General features: G+C 44.4%; 1 protein-coding gene across 3 annotated transcripts in view; it reads left to right on the top strand.

Moving 5' to 3' along the window:
• Nucleotides 1–2,692: 2,692 nt before the first annotated feature.
• Nucleotides 2,693–20,460, top strand: part of FOXN3 (forkhead box N3) — a 257,286-nt gene continuing 239,518 nt past the window's right edge. For 2 of the 3 annotated variants that reach the window (XM_025041993.1, XM_025041992.1), the window contains exon 1: nucleotides 2,693–2,783. The gene's annotated coding sequence lies outside the window, so the exon portion shown is untranslated. The remainder of the gene's footprint in view (nucleotides 2,784–20,460) is intronic. The other variant, XM_025041994.1, reaches the window with a different exon arrangement.

Below are 20,460 nucleotides of genomic sequence, written 5' to 3'. Positions count from 1 at the left end.
AGTAAAAGATATACTGTGAAATGTTTCATGGGTTTGGTTGATGCCAAGTTTTTTTTTTTCCAGAACCGCGGTTATCTGCAAATATTTAAAAGGAGTGTCAAGGCCATAAGAAACATTTTACTTTTATATTTTCAAAGGCCAATACAGTAACAAGTGTTAATTAGTACCCAGTTGTTTCAATGACTAGGATAATTCTATACCTCTGCACAGTATTGCACTTTATAATTTTCATGTCTATTTTCTTATTCAAATTTCGAAGAAGACAGGGCAAGTCAGCTCCTCTATTTCTTGATTGATAAAAAAACTGAGGTTTAGTGCCCATATGACTCGGATGGCTAAGTGGCAGGGCTGGGGCGAGCGACCAGATATCGCCAATACCGAATCCAGCTTCTTTTCCATCAGATATCAAACAACATTTTCAGTATCTCATCATTCTATTCGTCCAGCAACATCAGGAAATAAAGCATTATACTTATGTCAGTTTTCTAAAATCAAAAGCCATGCCTTCTTGATCATGCAAAGCATTTTTTTCTCTACTTGGAGGAGCTCAGTATCAGTTTAACTTTTTTCTACATGTTTTAAGTTTTTTTAATTGCAGTATAATTGGCGTATAACATTATATTAGTTTCTGGTGTACAGTGTAATGATTCGATGTTTGTATACATTGCGAAATGCTCACCACAATAAGTTAACATTCATCACCTTACATAGTTACAAATAAATTGTTTTTCTTGTGATGAGAACTTTTAGGATCTCCTCTCTTAGCAACTTTTAAATGTGCAATACAGTATTTTTAACTGTATTCACCGTGATGTACGTTACATCCCCAGGACTTATTTATTTTATAACTAGAAGTTTGTACCTTTGATCACCTCCACCCATTCCCCCAACCCCCTTTAAAATTTTTCCTGTGACTAAGACACACCACTGCCCACCTCAGTCATTTTATGAAGCTAAAACCATAGATGCCCTCAGGGGCTTTTTAGGAGTGGTAAGATTTTGCCCCTTTGCAGAATGGCCCGAGGCTACTGTGACATCCCGATTCATGCCTACTTTAAAATGTCCTTTTGTGTCTTCCTCCTGGGCAAACCTTCAGCAGTTAAACCTTGAAGCAGCCGAGATGCTCCCCTCCAGAAAATGCAATCCGAAAAGTACAGAAAAGCAAACTGGATTTAGAAATCTTTAAATCTAGTTTATCCGACATCGGTTTCTAAACATAAGTAACAAATGCTGCTGGGTGGTCTTCACACATGAAAGAGAATCCACAAGGCCCATAGCATTTACCTGTTTGTGCTTGGGAGTGACCTTGTCTCACCCGGATCACCTTCAAGTGTCTTTGACATCAGCCAGACCTGGATACTCCATGCACCGGAATAGCCTTCATGCTTTCTCACCCCTGGGCCTTTGCTTTAGCTACCGCCTATTCCTACCAGTCAAAATCCTGTCTCAATCTCAAGGTCCACTGGTACTGTTATTCTCTTGGTGCTTTTGCTTACCTGTCCGGCCCCCAACCCCTGCCAGAAACAAATGTCTCCTCTGAAACCCTCTGTTTGTTAGAGAAAATAACACAATCTGTCTGGATTCGAGTTGCCTATATACATGTCTTATCTCACACAGTAGAAAATACATTTCTCAAAGGTGGTGATTTCATCATCTTCTCTCTCCGACCCCTTCCTTCTTCCCTCTAATCCCCAGCTCAATACTTAGCCCTTAATTGAAGTCTAACATGAGTAGGATAATTCTGTTTTACAACAGATTAAATGTCTTCGGATGGGTGGATAAATTAACGATCTAAAGTATATCAGAATCATTTGAAGGGCTTATTAAAACAGATTGCTGGACCCTACCTCCAAATATTCAGATTCAGTGGGTCTTGGGTGGGGGCCAAGAATTTGCATTTCCAACAAACTCTCAGATGATGTTGATGCTGCTGTTCCAGGGACTGCCTTTTGAGAACCGCTGATTTAGTGAATTTATTTCCTAACATTCTCACACTAATGCTTATATGGTAATACTATTCTTTTTATTAGAGAGTCTACTGATGTGTCTTCCATCAAATTATTATGCAGTCTATCTCATGTACTAACTTTCCTATTTTGTAACATTATTGGTTAAGTGTGGCTGAAAAACTTGTAGCCCAGTTAGTGAGCTTTAGCTTGATGGGATCTTTCCCCCGGGAGTAGAGCCAGAGTAATTTTATTTTACAACAGAATAGTTATTGACTTTGCAACCTGGGTACCTGGTCTACCCAGTGGATTAAGGATGGTCCACATGGTAGAACACTGGCCTTGAATGCTTGTTGGTGCACCGATGTTTTTCCTTTATATAGACAAGTGTTTCAGTGGCAACTATAGTACAATCAATTGATCTCACAAATGTCTCAAAGTAGTTGTAGTAAAATAAAATAATCTTGCAATGTCTATGGCATGTATTTTCAAATTTCTGGGTCCTTTTATGTCCCATGAGACAGTTTCAAGAACACTCCATCATGAAAGACCCAGTGCTTCAGTAACTTTCCAAGAAATAAAGAGGTACTGTTGCAATTGACTTTTTAAGTGAAGTGTGTCGTCTTTTAGAGTCAGGCCAGAGATGACATCCATTGTAGTTGAGAGGGTCCTCTCTCCTCCTCCGCTCTAATCTTGTCTTCCTTCTGCTCCTCTCCGCCAGCCACTAGAAGCATCATCTCCTATGAGACCGGCATTCTTGTGATGATGGAGGCTTCTTTGTCCTTTCTGTGACTGGAGCGATGCTGACCTCGGTTTCCTGGACCCATTCTGACTCAGGTAACCAAGCTCTGCCTTCCCCGACCCGCTTACACCTCACAGAGATTGCACCGAATAAATGAAATGCCAAAGCTATATTTAAATGCAAATGCCAAATTGATCGTTTCTCCATCAATTGGTATACTCCCCCTCTTCCTCTCAATCTTCTTAATGATCAATTTATGCAGCTGATCTGACTGACAATGTGATCAATCCAATTTAGGCATTAAGATAATGAAAACATTGAATCACATCTTTCTTTAAAGTTTTGGTGTGTGTCATAGACACACAAAGCAACAGAACGTTGCTGGGAATTTTCTGTGTAGAAACTAGCCTCTACCGTAGTTCCTCTAAATCGTTTTCTTTCCCGTAACACCATGTTTTACTTGAGTTATATTAATATCTCTAATCTTTGTACCTTTTCACTGAGGTCTGTAAGTATTTATTCAGTCTGGTCATGTGTTCTCGGACAGATGAGGATATAGTGGAGGAGACATGGAGCTGCTCATGGAGCTCGCAGCTCAGCCCAAGACCCGGGACTCAGTCATGAGGAAGTGCCAGGTGGAGGTGCAGCGTGGGCTGGGCATGGGCCCGGATGGTGGCTCTCCGGTTCAGGGAACTGAGAGACTCTCAGCATTGGGATTGAAATAATTAGGGAAGAATTCATGGGAGAGGGAGGGCTTTGTCGCTGCGGATCTTTAGGCCAGGGGGAGGGGACAGGAGCTCGGTGCCTGGGTGGGAAGGTGGGAGTGAGCCCGGGCGGCGAGGCCCTGGCTACCAGGATCAGACGGGGCTCAGAGAGCGCCGATCCTCTGACACAGCCGGAGCCGGACTTCCCTTCCGAGCCCGGGTTCCTTACGGCTTCCTGGGGAAACCCCGCCTGCCCTGTGACCGAGGGGCGGTGGCCGGCAGCTGCCTTCAGCGACAGCGGTCGTTGTTGCCTCAGCTCTTGTTTGGCTGCCACCTTGCTGGCTTTTTCTGCTTCTTTGGACCTGTCCATGCCTGGCCTCTGCCTGTCTACCTGGTTATTTACTCTCGTCTACACTCTCTCCCCGCGGCCCCTGCAAGCTCGGCCTGGCAGGCCGGCCCTGGCAGACTCCACCTACCTTAGCATGCTCGCGTCCTGGTTTATTTCTCATTCACCCAGAGTTGGATTGTACCGGCGTGGCTGTCCTATGTCCAGTGCTTTGAGTGTCCAACCCTCCTCCATCTTGTGACACCTACATCTCAAAATGTGGCTTCCTGGTGGCTGCAACATACGGGGGAAAAAAAGTTGAGAACACACATTCCTTCTTCAGTGCCTTAGACATCTGCAGTCCATTGGCCAGAATTAGTCACATGACCCTGTCTCGCTGTCAGAGTCTGGGGAGTGGGGAGAACCAGAGGAATGCGTGGGGTCCCCACTGCTCCCTCGATACTGTGTCACTGCGGGAAAGCTCATACTTTTCCTGTGCTTTTGTTTGTTCATTATTAAAGGGTAATTAACTCAGCCCCACATTTTTTCACATTTGTACCTTTCATAAAGGTACAAATAAGATGTATAAAAGAGCTGTGAAAGGTATAGCGAGTTGTAAAAGATGTAGGATGTAATTGTTACTGGGTTTCTTAGATGTTGCATGGTGATGGGCTGGAGTCAGGGTAGTCGCAAACGCCCCGGTATGCCTGGGACCGTCCTAGCATTCCCCACGTGACCCAACATAAGTATCACGCCATCCTCCCTTTCACGCCCAGAAATATCTGGGTGTAGACAATAAATGAGGTGACCACCCCAGCTTGACCCCACTGGTCATCCTTCGAGATTACTCTGACCTACTATTTATTGAGCTTTCTCTAAGAGTCAGACACTGTTCTCAACTTTTGCCTGCATTACTTCATTTAATCTCCAAAAAAAAAAAAAAAAAGTGAGGTAGGTACAAGTAATCTCATTTCAAGGCGAGGTAGCCGATGCAGGAAGGGTTGGCGCATTCATGATCACACAGCTGTCAAGTGACAGTGCTTTGCCTTGAGCCTCGGTCTGTCTGACGCTGTCCTCTTGGTGCCCGATGGGGCTGCCTCACTCATCCTTTAGAAGGATCGAGCTCTGGACCACGTGGGGCTCCACTTCCCTGACACTGGCTTGGGAATCTGTTCCCAGACCACAGGCTGGTAGAAAGTTACAGGCCTGAGTGGTGACTTCAACCCTTTGTGACCCAACAAGAAAAAGAGCCTTGGGTTCACTTCGTGAATCTCCAGAACCAGCAAGTAGCAGGATCAGGGCTGGCGAGTGTGTCTCCTGACTTCCCATCAATCCCTTTCTGTCCCCACTACCCTGATGTTGACGTGTGCAGCTTGTTTTAAAACTGGGCACTGTGTTTTCCATAGGGAGAAAAGACTTTATTTTGAAATCTAGGGTGGAGTAGAACTAGCCAGTGGAGACTTGCCATGTGCTCTGCAGTCGATCCAGACAGGCACCTTCCCAACACAAACAGCCAGGAGAAACTAGCTCTGTTTTCAGGAAGTTTATTTACAAATTCGTTTATTTAAAAAATAAAATAAAAATAAAAAGCCGGACCACAACCAAAGCCCACTTTGCTTGCAGAATAATATCAAACAAAAACCCATCCACTCACAAGATGGTTTTAGTTTCCCCGGTTCCTGGCCTTCTTAATCAGTGTTCGAAACCAAAGCCATGGAATCAAAGGGAACGGTCTCTGAAAAATGAACCAGATGTGGCAGAGTCATCTATTGCATTGCTTGCTTCAAGAAACCCCAGAAAATTATATATGTGGCTTCTCCATGTACAAAGAAAACCAAAGGAATTCCATTACGAAAGAAAAATTAGATGGAAATTTCTAATCCTGTCTCATAAACAATATAGGAATAAATTTAAAATATTCTGCTTTAAGCATGCATTTAATTTGTGCTCTGGGAACCAAATAATGTTGCTAAGATAAAACATTCTAATAATGATTTATGTAAATTTATTTGTACAAAGTAATGGTGTAGTTGCCTATAGCAAATTGCTTGGAATATGAAATGACATTTATGAGGTCTTTTTTTTTCCCTCTGAATGAATACAGTGGAGAAAATGAGAGGCTCCAGAAAGAAAGAAAGAGATTCATGTTCAAAATGGAGTCTGATGCCTCCAGAGGCAGAGACAGCTGGACAGGTTAGAGGGTGTGAAATAGTCAACAAACTCAATTCAGTATGTTTTCCTGTGATGTTCTCATCATTTAAGCCATTTAAAAAGCCAGACAAAGAATGTGTGTGTTAGGTTCTTAGAAGGCTAGAACCCTTTATCTTAGTGATCATAAACTGCTCAGACACCAACGCTCTTTCAGAATAGCCAATGACAGATCACCTGTTCTTACAGTGCCTTGATAGACACGGTGTTTACAACACGGGGTACAAAGAGGCCAAATGTAATTAAAAACTGGGCAATTCATCTCAGTTCCCAGTTACTTTAATACCAAGGAAGTTATGCTTGAATCATCAACGGGGCCAAAACGTTGATAAACAAAACAAAACAAAAAAACTCAAAGACTGATTCATGGACTTCAGAGAGTTTTCTTATTGGCTGAGGCTGATTCATGGACTACAGAGAGTTTTCCTATTGGCTGTCTGGTTAGAACCTCTGATAATGGCCTTCCGTGTCTCCCGGAAACTTTTTAATTAAATGGAAATCCCCATATAGGTAACAGAGAGGGTTTCTGCATCTGTGCTTTGGCTTTCTAAATGCCTGGTATTTGCCATAACCTGCACCATTTGGAAGAGGTATGATGATGTTAACACCTCAGTTTTGGAAGGCATCAGTTATTTTTTCTCAAAGCCGTTTTGCTGTCTCACTTGGTCATGGCAATCATTTTTGTGAGGTAGGTTGAGAGTCTATATTCTCTATATAGGGAAACTGAGAGCCACAGAAGTCACAAAGCAAGACATCGGCGGAGTGAGGGGACAGCTTCCACGCTAATGCTTGTCCCATTGTCATCACAAGCTAAAGCAGATGAAAGAAATCTGTGATTTCTGGAGAGCTTGCTTTATTTAAAACAAGTTAGAGTTTGGGCCCATCATAAGCCATTCTGGAACAGCATCAACTAGCCTAAGAGAAATGGGTTTATCTAATTGGACAGAATGACTTTGCAATTCGGTTGTCAGCTGTGGTGGGGCCAAGGCCTGAGGGCTGAAGTTAGAGCTCCTGAGAGAGAGGCCATCAAGCCTGAGCAGGACTGCAAAACAGAATGAAAAGAACACTGGCCTCGAGGATTGAGGGGATGGCCTGGGTTTCCAGCAAAACCGTATAAAGTGCACACACCATAGAAGCTGTGGCCTACGGCAGGACTGGTTTTGGTGAAATGGCCCAAAATCCCTAGGGAGAGGCAGTGGGTGTTAGAGGATCAGCCACACTTTTGGATTCCAGTCCTTCTTCTTCCTACAGGAATGACTTTGAGTGTTATTTCTGAGCTGCGGATTCCTAGATAATAATGTCAGGTGTCTGAGCCCCCATTTCTCCATCTGAAAATGGAGATGATGCTTTTTAGCTTATAGAGATGGTATAAGAATGAAATTAAATAATTCTCATAAAATACTTAGCATAGTGCTTGGCAGATAGTATATACTCATTTTATGGCAGCTCTTAAAATGATTTGAATTATTATTACTTAAGAATATATGGTCCTGACTGATATTAAAATCCATTTTTTATTTAATTGAGAATTAACCTAAAAGATTTCTAAATTTGTTTTCTATGTACCAAAAAATAATAAGGGAACTATGAGAATTCATTCGTTTGTCTATTCAACACACAGCTCTTGATGTCAAAGGCCCTTTGCAAGCTGTTTGCAAGGGATAGAGAGGCCAGATATGGAGTTCTTGTCTCAAGGCATAAGGGAGAGTTTCACTCATGGCAAATAGGCACTGTGCAGGCCACTTTAGTATACATGGTCTTTGTCTTCCAAGAATTTAGAAATTAAGCTGGTCTAAATCCTTACTTGTCCCTGAAAGTCCTAGTTCCGGTCCAGAGTCTGCAAACTGGTTTCCTTCAGAACAGTTGTCTTGGCTGGTTATGGAGTAGGTTAATGGTCAAGATGAATGGATAGAAAGTCCTTAGTCGTTTGCTCCTTCTGCCGCTTCTGCCTGCAAAAGAAGGCATTCACATTCTTTGCACACGTGTTCTTGGCCATTGTAGGTCAGGCTCCTAGGCTGAAAGTGTGAATACACCCTTTTGTTAGAATTCATTTCCATGAGAAGCATATCTACTACTTTCTTATCGAGGGTTGAAATGAATCTGATGTAAAATGTGTTGGGTTTTTTTTCCAGAGACAGCTATATAGTTATGTCACCTTAGAGAAGGTGTTTCACAGAAATTCTCTGAAGGAAGATAAGAAAATGTGAAACATTCTCAAGTAAAATGAGAAAATAAGTAATAATTCTCAGATTCTGGATGCAGTCGGGTCTATTTCAAGGGGCCTCCTGTGGGGAAGGCAGAGGGAATTCTGAGGTGCCCTGATTGAGTTTACCACCGAGGACTGGTTGGTGGGGGGCAGGAGGACAGACAAATATGAACAAATAAGCGTTCAAACATGACCTTTTCCCCAAGTCCAAGGCAAAGAGAAGAATAAGCACAAGCTAGTGAGTTCAGTATACTTACTTGGCAAAAGAAAAAGTTGGCAACCCACGCTTGTCCCCGAAACTATTTTTGAAATTTTATTGCAGTGCAAAGTCACGATCTGGGAACTCGCTTGAGTGGGTTCTCTTGCCCCTTCTCCTCAGCGTAGAGTCTCACCTCCCTCTCTGTCTTCCTTCCTGGCTTCTGCTGTTGTTTACTGGAGGTCCTCCTATTAAAAAGGAGATGAGTACGTGTTAGAGACTTACCAGCAAGTAGGACTTTCTTCCTGATTTAAGGAGGAGGGAAAAAAAACGCGTTTGAGAAGACGAGTAGGCCTCTGTCTATAGCATTCTGGGTTAAGAATACACAGCCCCACATTTGTCTCCTGGCAGAAATCTTGCAGAGCCAGCCCCTGCGAAGGCAGAGGGTGAGCTGTTACTTACTCCCCACGGAACGTGCTGCTTTGTGCCAACTGTTTCCCTGTAGTGGATGGATTTATGTGTCCACATGTATTTTACTCTCACTCTGCTGCGTGCGTGCGTACAAACTCTTACGTGGATACGCTGGCATTAACCAGGAACTGAGTCTTTTAACTGCGCTAAGAGCACGGAGTTCCATCGGCGGTGGTAGCAACGCAGCGCAGGTGAGAGCTTTCTGGACTAACAGGATAGGGGTGACTCAGAGGAAGAGTCGGGACCCGGACATGGGGCATCTCCCGGGGAGTCTGAAGAGGAAGGACTGTTTCAAAGTTGATACTCCTTGAAAGAGAATGGCATCCACATTGGCCCTGTTAATATGACAGCTCATGGTGAAGGTGGGGAAGGTGCTTTTGTCAAGGGCATAATATCACCCCAAGCCCGGTCAAATGGCCTCTGAACAGTTGGGCTTTTAACTGACACGAGACTAGTAGCAGGTGTGTGTGTTCGTGAGATGAACGCATCTGATAGCAAGTAGGTCAAGCGCCCCCTTCAGCATCACTTTATTCTTGCTGGAAGCTGAAGAGACTTGACTGCCTTTGACTTTTTCCCTTGAATACCAGAGGATATCATTACCTCACACGTAAGACATATTTTTCCAAGTTAACAAAAAGTGGCAGGAAATTGGTTGTAGTAGCAAATGGAAAGTCGAAATTACTCACCAATTAGGGTTTAACAGACTTTCTCTGTGATTAGTTTGATCTAGTGAAGGACCGCCTTCTCTCCTGAATCAGTCCTGGGAGAACTAGTAGAGAATTGGGCAACGCTGAGTTCTGATTAAGGACTATGTGATTTCTAGAGTGTTCCATAGGGGTCCTCTAAGGTAAACAAGGAAGAGCCCTGTTCTTTTATGGAGTGGTGTGTGGCTGTGTGGTAGGTAGTTAGATGCTTGATAAATGCTTCTAAATACTGATGACCTATTGTTATGATGGCATTTAACTTTATCCCTCACATGAATGTAAATGAAAGGTTATACTTAATTACAAGAATCCATTTTCTCTCTCTGTATATATGTAATATGTGTATGTAAATATATGTGTCTATATGTATATGCATGTGCATATGTAAATAAATAAATTATGTCATTCGATTCTAGGACAGTTTATAGGATTCATTGTTGTCTCAAGATGTGGAAATATCTATTTTACCACCGTTGTAACTAGTTCCATTTTTATATCATTCAGTCTCCATTTCTTTTTTTAGCTCTTCTACCAAAGACACATGAATAACCTCTGGAGATATATGTGCTTAACCGAACAAAAGTGTCAGCATGCTGCTATTTATTTTTTTAAACGGCTTGAGCAGAGATGTTTGGTCTGATTGCAGGAGATTGTTAGCTTATCATGGAACTGTCCCAATAATTCTCATTATTCAATTTGCATTGCTTATGCTAATAATTATTACTATATAAAAGAGCATGATGTTTTTATTTGTATAGTTCTTTCATTAATAATTTAATTGACTATTACATTCAGGTGGTTTTACGAGACACATATCAAGGTACTTAAAGATTGGCCCTGCATTCCTTGGGGGGCCAGAATTTATGTATAAATTATAAGGCTTGGGACAAGAATATGGATGGCAGGCAGGTCCTTTGGCCTTGACATCGCATTAGTTAGCTGTACTTTTCCCCCTCCTATTTATTTCCAAGCATTTTGTTGATTCACCAGCAGTGACTCTGCTCTGGTTATTTTAACAACCTAAGAAATTCCATTACGGTATAGTTATTTTGGACACTAAAATGACTAGATTGGTACTGATTTGTAAGTTAAAAGGTAATGATGACTGAAACAATAAATCTGACCCAAAACGATTGCCAGCAGTGGCTACGTGTAAACAGAATCTGTGTCTGTGGGGCCTGTTCTTTAGAAATGGGAAGGTTTTATCCATCACAGCTTAGCTCACATTCCTAGTCTGCATTGCGGCTGAGTAAGACATATGTTTTGGTACATCTTGCTGCAGAAACACTTAGTTTGTGGATTTTTCTAGTGTAGGAGAGTACTGCAAATTTTGCCCTAAGTCATATTTTATATACTAAATAAAATGATGGATTAAGATATGCCTTTGGTAGAATGAGAAATGGGGTTGGACCTGACTCTGGTTGCTGTCAACCCATAATGATGTTCAAGGAACTGCTTTTTAAAACTCTGGATTCAACAGGGAAAATAAAGCCGACGAAGGAATTCCCATTTGGCCAGACCAGCCCGACATCGGGGAGGATGAGCATGTGTTGATCAAGAGTGTAGTGGAGGAAATCTTCCACATCAGAAATTGGAGTCTGCTAAAACGATCTCCTCTCCGGCTAGTGAACAACGCATTTGGAGCAGGTGTGGATGTCTGGTCCTTGCAACTGGGACCATGTTCACTGGGGCTCAGGAAAGGGTTATGGGTCTTGTTTGAGAGCTTAGTTTTAAATTTTACCTTCTGGAAAGGAGTTTGATTTCTCATAATTTAAAAATTGTGTCTACATTTGTAATAAGCGGTAGACTTCCTAGCACCGTGAACTCCACAGGCTCACAATCTGTTTTTGTACAGTGAAACACTTGGCCATCAGTTACCAATTAAGAAAAGAAAGTCACGTGCCAGTGGTTAAGTGGCACATATTTGTTACTCAGGGTAGGCTAGGTTTGGGGTAACAGATAGCCCCCAAAACTCGGGGGCATAAAACAATGAAGGTTTATTTCTTACTCACTCTGTGTATCTCCTGAGGCTGGCTGGGGACTCTGCTCCATGTCATCCTTGTTCTCATTCTCACATGGAGGCTGAGTCTCCATTACCATGGCTGAGGGGAAGGAGAAAACGGTGAAGCACGTGCTGGCTCTGAAAGCGGAAAGCAGTCCAGTCGTGACATGTGTCACATCCACTCACACTGTATTGGCCAAGGCTAGTCACGTGGACACACCTAACTTCCAGTAGGTGGGAAAATGTAATGCAACTGTGTACTTGAAGAAGAGAGAGCTGAAATATTTATAAGTAGCTCTATGATGTCTACAGTATGCACCTTCAGTGTTAGAGCTAGAACTCTAACCTAGCTCTGCTGAAGCAAGCGAGTAGAATTCATGAGAAAATTCTTTATGTCCTTCTGAAAAATGGACCAGTCACCTGAAGTAAGGTTGTCTTATCTCTTCGGTACTGTCCACCCCATACTCTCCATCTTACACACAATTATAAGCTACTCAGACGAGTAGTTAGCGTGCTTGTGATGCAGGTGCAACGTCATGTGGAGGCCCCCACCGTCTCTTTCCCAGGCAACCCAATGCCACCTCTGAGCTCCTCCGACACAGACATGCTGGAATGGCCACAATTTCTTGGTTTCTTCTTCTTGGGTGTTCATTGCAGACAGTCCCAGTGTTTGAGGTCACGCTTTAGATTTCATTTTTTTCAGTGGGCATCTGGTTGGTTGGTTGGTTGATTGGTTGGGGCATTGGCCTTTGTGTAATGCTAATGGTAGGGACGCTGTCCCTCACTCAGGGGAGTTCCTGTTCTCTTTGCCTCCCATGTTTCTGCATGTTCTGTTTGTCCCTCCCCGGCTGCTCCAGGGTGCTTGCTGAAAGGCTCCCTGCTTACGCCAGAACCCTTGGCTTGGGTCGTTGGTGTAGCAAGTTCCATCAGAGCCTCAATTATGTCCTTCAAGGCCCCCAAAGGAATTTATATCCAACAAGAGAACCTCACTTAGCCAGCAAATTCAGCTATCTGGAATATAGCCAAGAGTTAGGAAGAAACAAAACATCTCAGAGGGCAAAATAGCTTTCTCTAAATCCATGCACTCAGCTTTAAGCAGATCCTTGCTGGTTCTGTGTTCTTCATGTAGCCATACTCCTGATGAACTTGGCTTTCTGATTCTCTTTACTTTTGTAGATGAGAAAACTGAGGCACAAAGAGGTTAAATTATTTGCCTAAAGTCTCAACGGCGTGAGTGGTAGAACAGGTTCTTATGATTCTAGACTTAGTTGGATAATCAGTGTTTATGGTGGTGGCAGTGAGATGAGGAAAAAGGTTGACCTGTATTTAACTTTTTTTTTTTTTTTAAAGAAAGTAGTAGAAAAATATGTAGTAATTGTAGAATGATTCCTTTAAAAATGGCCGCTCTATTTTTTAATTCTAATATGTGATGAGTATCTAGTTGGCTGAGAAAATCTAGTAAAGTGGAACTGTGCTTCTTGAATCTGCCAAACGAGTATGAAGTTACTAGAGTTCTCTTTGTTGAACATCTAGTTTAGCCGTGATATAAATAGACGCTTATGAAATATTTTTTTTTTTTTTTGCACAATCAAGATGAAACCTCCGTCTGTGTCATGATGATAAGCCTAGTTCTCGTAAGCTTGGGTGGGAGGTGGCTTTAGGAATACCTTAGAGCAGGGGCAGGTCCCACCCTGGAGACTGAGGCCGGCAGCTTCATAAAAGAAAAAGCTCCAGCCCGGAAGCCAGGGGCGACCAGCTCACGGACATTCACCAAGGTCCTCCATTTGGATGGCATGTCACAGTTTTCAAATCGCTGTCATGCACACACCATCCACTCTGCCGAAAACAATCCTGTGTGTTAGGCAAAGCAGGCATCCGTGTCATTTCCATCATTCAAGCGAGGACAGCGAGGCTTAAAGGAAGGTACTCAAGGTCCCAGTACTAGCAAGAAGCAGAATCTGAGCCCCCTCGCCTAGACCAGGTGCTCACACCCCTACCTGCTCTGTTCATGCCTGTGGGAGGCGGGGCGGGGCGGGGCGTGCAGAAGGTAGTCAAAGGAGATCTTTTTTCTCTACTCCAAGTGGCTTTCTTTTCCGGTTAAAAAAGTCTAGTTCCACAGAGAAAGAGAAAGAGGAATGTGACAACATGAAACACTTTGCTCTCAAGCAGAAGAAACTTTTGAGATGACGTGAACAGGAGGGAAAAAACCCTTGGCGCCTCAGGCAGCTTGGAGGTGAGGCTTCCTCTGTCTTTGGGCTGCCGTCAGCCACCTTCCAGTCAGAGAAACCTCGTCCTTCCTGGGCCAGGACGAGGCTGTGACTCCTTCCAGGTGGCAGGGGGGGATCACATGCCTCGGGATTGCTGGTGCTGACGGAGACAATCACCCTAACCCAGGCAGCGGAGAGCCCCACCTGCCTACTCAGCCTGGGTGTTCCGTGCTCAGAGAAGAGGGAGAAGATTGGCTGCCGGTGGTCAGACTCCCCTCCTGGGGCCGGGGGTCACTGCACCTGTGGGTGGTCCTGACCCGACAGGTGGCCCATGCTCATCTCTATAACTAGCGCAGGGTTAGACCTAAAGCCAGTTAGGGGACTTTTGGGTCTCTATTTTTCTCATCTGTAAATTAAACAGTTCGCAGCCTCACTCGTAATTTAAAGAGGCTCAAACCAAAACAACATTAGTCACTTGTCTGACTGGCAAATATTAAAAAAATTTAAGAATGTTCATTTCTGGAGAGGGGCTCAGTTTTCATGGCAGGTACACTGGCGGAGTATCTTGGGAGGGCATTTGGCGATGTCTACCAAAGTTATATGCGCCGACCCAGCAAGTCCACCCTTAGGAACGTAGCCTATGGGTCTGTCCACCAAAGTGTCGGAACCTGGAGAATGACAGTATCTTGATGTTGTTTATAATAGCCATAGCAGAAAACTGGATATAACCTCCATACCCATCACCAGGGAATTGGGTAAGTGTATGCCCTTGGCACACAAGTGTCTATGTCTTTGGCACACTGGGCAACATTTCAATAGAATGATGTGGAATGGGTACAAAGATATAGTGGAAATAAGTAATAATAATATGTACTTTTGAATGCCATCTACAATCTAAGAAGCTTACATGTATTAACTCAGTCCCATTTTTACAGATGAAAAAGCTAAGGCACAGTGAGATTAAATAGCCTGCTCAAGATCAAAATATAATTAGAAAGTATCATGGCAGCGGGAGTACAAAGCAAGCGCTATGTTTTCAGAACTTTGTCCATTGCCTTCTACCTTAATCTGTTTGAGCAGCTATGGCAAAATACTACAGACTGGATGGCTCATACACATCAGTAATGTACTTCTCACAGCACTGGAGGCTGGAAGTTCAAGATCAATGTGCCAGCATGATCCAGTGAGGACCCTCTTCCAGGTCACGGAGTTGTCGTTGTGTCTTCACGTGGTGGAAGGGGCTAGGGAGTTCTCTGGGGCCATTTTGGCAAGGGCAATAATTTCATTCCTGAAGGCTCCACCCTCATAACCTGATCACACCCCAAAGGTACCACTTCCTCGCACTATGACCTTGGGGGTTAGAATTTCAATATACGAATTTGGAGGGGACACAGTCATGCAAACTATACACCTTCTTAAGTGAAAAGAAACAAGTTGCAGGAAAATGGGATCTTATTTATGTAAAAAAATTAAGTCATATCTATGGGTATATATATGCATATGTGTTCATATTTTCATAATTGTTTTTGGCGGGATACACAAGAAGAAAGTAGGGAAGACTGGGGTTTCAAGGTAGGAGAAAAGGTCACTTTTTACACAGGTAAAAGGTAACTTTTTCCTATACGATTTTGTCTTCTTACAAAAACCAGCAAGGGCGCATCCATCAGTTTTGTGTTATTTTTTAATGTTTACATGGGACTAATCTCTAAAGGCAATAGGACAGGGCCATTAACACTTTAAGCATTTTTTTTTTTTGAATTTAGAAATTAGTAAAGAATTGTATTTTTACATGAAAAAGTTGAACGTAACCCTCTCCAAGAGCCCCTTCCGGATTAGAAATTTCCCGATTGTATTTGTTAAGCCTGTGCCCAGCCCTGGTTCTTTTGTACCATGTAAGACGCCGTGTTCTCTGCCCGCAAGCAGCTTCGGGTCGGAGTGGGTGTTGCTGGACAGCAAAACATACTGGGGACAGGATCTCAGCACTCGCTGCTAGAGACGGGCTCGCGCTGCTGGCCCAGGACTCGGCTTCCTCTCCAGCAGAGAGTCGCGTCTGAGTCTGGGATGGTGAGAGCCACGGAGAGGAGGGGCTGGTGTTATGCAGCTGTCCGCCCACGAACTCTGGGGACTCCAGGATCCTGGGTCTGGGTCCTCCTGCCTTCCTGATTATTACCGCCGCCAGCATCGGTGTACCAACAACAAGAGCTAACTCGTATTTTGTGCCAAGTGCTGTGATAATCTCTTTAGGTGCAAGCATTGTATTTACCCTTTTTCTTTCTATTTTATATATGGAAATTCAGATGCGCCCCCTTGTTTCTGCCTTAGCTTTTCAGTAATGAAAGCAGTGTGCCCCTATCATGCTGTATGTCTTGGGCTCGGCCTGGTGACTGAACAATAATTGAACTGAGAAAACCCCCCAGACCAGGGGAAAACTCAGAGAGCAGTCAAGGTTCTCGGTGAGCTGCCTCCCGCCCCCTGGAGTTTGCTGCCTCATGTGGAAGGGTGTGCGTTACTTAGGAAGGCCACGTGTCTGGCACGCCCTCGTCACAGTCTGTTCGTATCTGCATCACAGCACTTACCACACTGTACCGTAACTTCTGTCACAGGTTGTGCCCTTCGGTAGGCTGTGGGGTCCTGGCGGGCGAGGTCTCGGTTCTTCTCGTTGACCCATGTGCCTAGAACCAGCCCTTAATTAAGACTCCAAGAACGTGTCCAGCATGCGTGGGGTTCGAGCTCGTGGGCGAAATAGTTGTCTGAGCAGTCAAGAGGCACCGGAAAGCAAGTGGCACAAAAAACATGTTCCTTATGCTTGCTGTCAGTTGGAAGAGAGATGAAAATGAGGAGAAATTGGTGGAATTTTTTTTTTAGTTTAGTGGAGTTGTATTTGGTAGCAAGATGGCTGCCCCAGGGTTGGTGGGATGCTGAATGTGTGGGTTACTCTCCTCTTAGTTTGCTTTAAGCAGAGCAATCTGCATGCCTCAGTGGACTGAGTTGCGATTCAGGACGGGGCAGACACAAAGGGAAAAGAGATGAAAAGGAGGAAAAATAAATGGAAGTGATGGACCAGAGGCACCGGGAAGCCACCGGAGGCTGGAGCATCAGGGGGGTTTCTGGAGAAACAGGCCCTGCGTTTGCTTGCTGACTTCTTCCTGCCTGTGTGCTCGGCCGTGTTCACACTGTGACTCATTTTGAGACAGCTGGGAGAAACCCTTTTGTGTGTGTGTATGCATAATTTATAAAAATGAATAAAGCTAATGAGATGGGGACTACCCCAATATTCTACCTGAATAGTCAGCCTGGGAAAAGAACACTGTTCATGAAAACCTAAAAACTAGAGTAAGCATTTCAAATGAATTGTATAGTACAATCCAGAATGATGTCCTAAGCCTCTCACATCCAGACAGCTCTAGAGTTGAGATTTAAATGGAGATTTGCGAGAGTATCTTCCACCTAAGTCAAGGGTACTAGCCAGTCCTCACCTACTGGAGAGAATAGAAATGACCTCTTAGTTATCTGAATTGATGAACAGCTCAGGTTGAAGATGTGAGATCACTCTTCACAGTCTTTGCAACACTTAGATCTGTGAGTTCCAGGGCTCCCCTTTTGCATATGGCCGGTGGTGTAAAACACACTTTGCGTGGCCATCTTGAAAACTTCATGTCAGATATTGCTGAGGGATTAAGCAAGAAGTTGGATCCCGCTTTATAAACTGTGAAGGAAACTTTCTCAGCAAAGGTTTCTGGGAAGAGGGAATCACTCGTAAGTTTCCCAGGTGTTGCTGGAAAGGTAGCTAGACACTATGGCTGTGGGTGTATGGCACGAGGGTTGCTTTTAAGTGAGCTGGGAGGATGGCACCTCTTGGAGATGATTCCGAGGAAGGCTATGTGCAAGGGGAGTAGACACCTGAACCCGTAACCCCAGGTTAGCAGAGGGCCTCCAAAAGTCTGGGAAAGGGGGCAGGCCTGGGAAACAGTCCCTCCCAAACATGATACTTCCTTATTCTTTGGTGCCCCCATGTCCACTCAGCTGATGGAATCTGGAGAACACTGGGTTCTGTTTCATCTGCACTACAGGACAGTGGGCTGGGAGCCTCCACCCCTGCATTGGTCCACAGCCAAACCATCAAGGGAGCCCAGCTTCTTATGGCCCTGGAGCAGTGGTGTCTTGTGAGATGGCTTGTGAGATGGTAGCTAGATTCCTTAACATCCCAGTCTGACACATTTGACCTTGAATGGTTTTGGCAATATCAAGGGTTTCCTTGAAGAGGAAGAAGAAGAACTTGACTTCTGCCCGCATGATCAGGAGACCTCACAAAAGTGACACTCCTCACAGTGGAGGAGTGTGCCCCAAAGGGGCAGGGACTCCTGCTTCTCCCTGATCAATTTTAAATAGCCTTCTGGCTTTCCTTCCAGCCAGCAAGAACTCCGAAGTCTAGAGGCGCCGTCTCTAAGCTCCCTGCTGTATAATCAGGAAACGTTCATTAATGAAAAAGCCAGTGTTTACAAATCTTATTTTACTAGACAGAAAGCTGATCATCGAGAGTGGAAGCTCATGTGGGCAGAGCCTGTCTCTCTCCTTCACTGCTGTAGCCCCGGCAGTGCTCATGATAGGTCACCCGCTTCCCGGGAGACAGGTGCGGGCCTGGATGCCTCTAAGGTTTTCTTTCATGCTGGTTGCCAAGGTCCGAAACACCCTTTTCTCTCCTTCCCTACTCTGACCTCTCTTTAAATCCGATCCTTCTTTCTAGATAGTTGCTACTGGACACGTTTTCTGATGGTCCCAGCTCCAGCGGCATCTGCTTCCTTATGGCACCTACTCCAGGCATCGCGTTGTATGTTTTCAAGTAATTTTCTATGAATCACAGTTAAAGTGCTGTATTTTGTAAAGGACTTGGTTTATTTTATTTTATTTTTTTAATTAGAAAGGCTTTAAGGCTAATAGCATCACTCTCAGCCTCAGCTTCTGATACACTTTCTTCGTTAATTCATGAACATATTCATTGTTCACTCAGAAAATATTCCTTAAGAGTTGTGAGTGAGGGTATTTCCCGGTACCGGGGAGACAGTGGTACGTGCAGCCGAGGTCCCCGTTCTTGTAGCATCTGCATTCTGGTGGGAGAAGACAAGACAGCAAACGGACAAGAGATTTTGGATGAGGATTCGTGCGCTGAAGTGTATGAATCTTCAAGTAAATAAGCAGTGTGAGGAAGAGCCTGTGGTGCTGCTGGTCCAGGAAGACATCTCCGAGGGGGGAACATTTCAGCTGAGAGGTGACGAAGAGAAGGGGGTAGGAAGGAAAGGGCGGGAATCCTTTCTACCCTGGGTGTGTGGCAGGGAGGTCACCTCGGTGTGGTCTGCAGGGAGGTCACCTCGGTGTGGCCTGCAGGGAGGAGGCTGAAAAGTCCTCGCCTCAGCTGCTCCTCTGGTACCTGGAACATTTTTGCCTTTTTTTTTTTTTTTTTGACATATTTTTTGCAACTTCTTATTTTGAAATAATCATAGAGTCAGAAGTTGCAAAAAAAAAAAAAAAAGTGTAAAACTACTCCGCGCATCTTTCCTCTAGCTTCCCCCATGATAACACCTTATGTAACTACAGATCTTATTTAGAAGAATTCACCAGTTTTTATATGTATTCATGGCATTTAGAGGACTTGTGTCTGTGTTTGTGTGTGTGTGTGTTTGATACATTTTTTAAATGTGTACATTTCTTCATCTCTTCTCCTTTAAACTTATTTGCTGGTTGTTTCAGGAATGTTTGATTTATTTATTCAGTAAATCTTCATCGAACACCGACTATGTATCAGTTGGTGTTGGATACTAGAGACACAAGGCAGACACAAGGGCCCCAGTGATTGGTCAAGGAAAGCTGTCTGCAGGAGGCGTTGTCAGCTTGGTGAGAAGGTCTGGATGTGAGAAAGGCTGGCCCATCCCAGAAATGCCAGAGGAGAGAAGGAGATGAAGTCGGCCAGGATAGGTTGGTGGGTTTAGGGTATGCGGGGCCCAGAGAGCCAGGTTGAGGGTTTAGAGCTTGATGCCTCTTTGCAGATTCTTCAGTGCCTCTCTGAGGTAGGAACTCAGAACATAATTGTGATCGACCGATAACACTACTTAATTTATTTTCTCTCCGATCCATCCTTTTGAGCGATAAAGGCAATGTCTATTATGTGCAGACCTGACCCGGGAGAGACCCCTGGGTGCAGCCTAGTAAGGTCTCTCCTCCCAGGCAGAGTACAGAACCACGAGAAGCCCCTTCACCATCCATTCCAACAAACCAGTGTTTCTCGACGAAGCTCCCGTGTTTGCATATCATTGACATTTGTCGTACAAGAGGAAACTAGGTGTTGGATGCTGTTTAGATGTTTCCTTCAAGTTTTCTGAAGAGGGAGCGAGACACCTATTGACTGCTGGATCCGCACAGATGGAAAAAGCACCCATCCACCAGAAAAGGACTGTTCACGTTCATCGAAGCATTTAGTACTTGGCTCTGACCTTTTGAATGTGTCATTTGCAGGTGGCAGCCTGTTAGACACAGCCTGCATGGCTCTACCGGAATGCTCAGTGTAGCTAGATGTCCCTGTCTTTTAGAGCAACATGCAAGAAAAAGGAACCCCCCTCCATTGCCCTATCGCCCCATGGAGAGGTAGCTTGACTTTCTAGAGAAAAGAAAGAAGGAATGTGCATGACGGACCCCAGGGAAGTGTGCCCTGGGCTCCTGAGAGAACGCCAGCCCGGGCGGGGCTGCAGGCCCCCCCC

Source organism: Pteropus alecto, unplaced genomic scaffold, assembly GCF_000325575.1.
Source record: "Pteropus alecto unplaced genomic scaffold, ASM32557v1 scaffold8, whole genome shotgun sequence".
Classification (NCBI taxonomy): Eukaryota; Metazoa; Chordata; class Mammalia; order Chiroptera; family Pteropodidae; genus Pteropus; species Pteropus alecto.
This window is presented reverse-complemented; position numbering and strand designations above follow the sequence as displayed.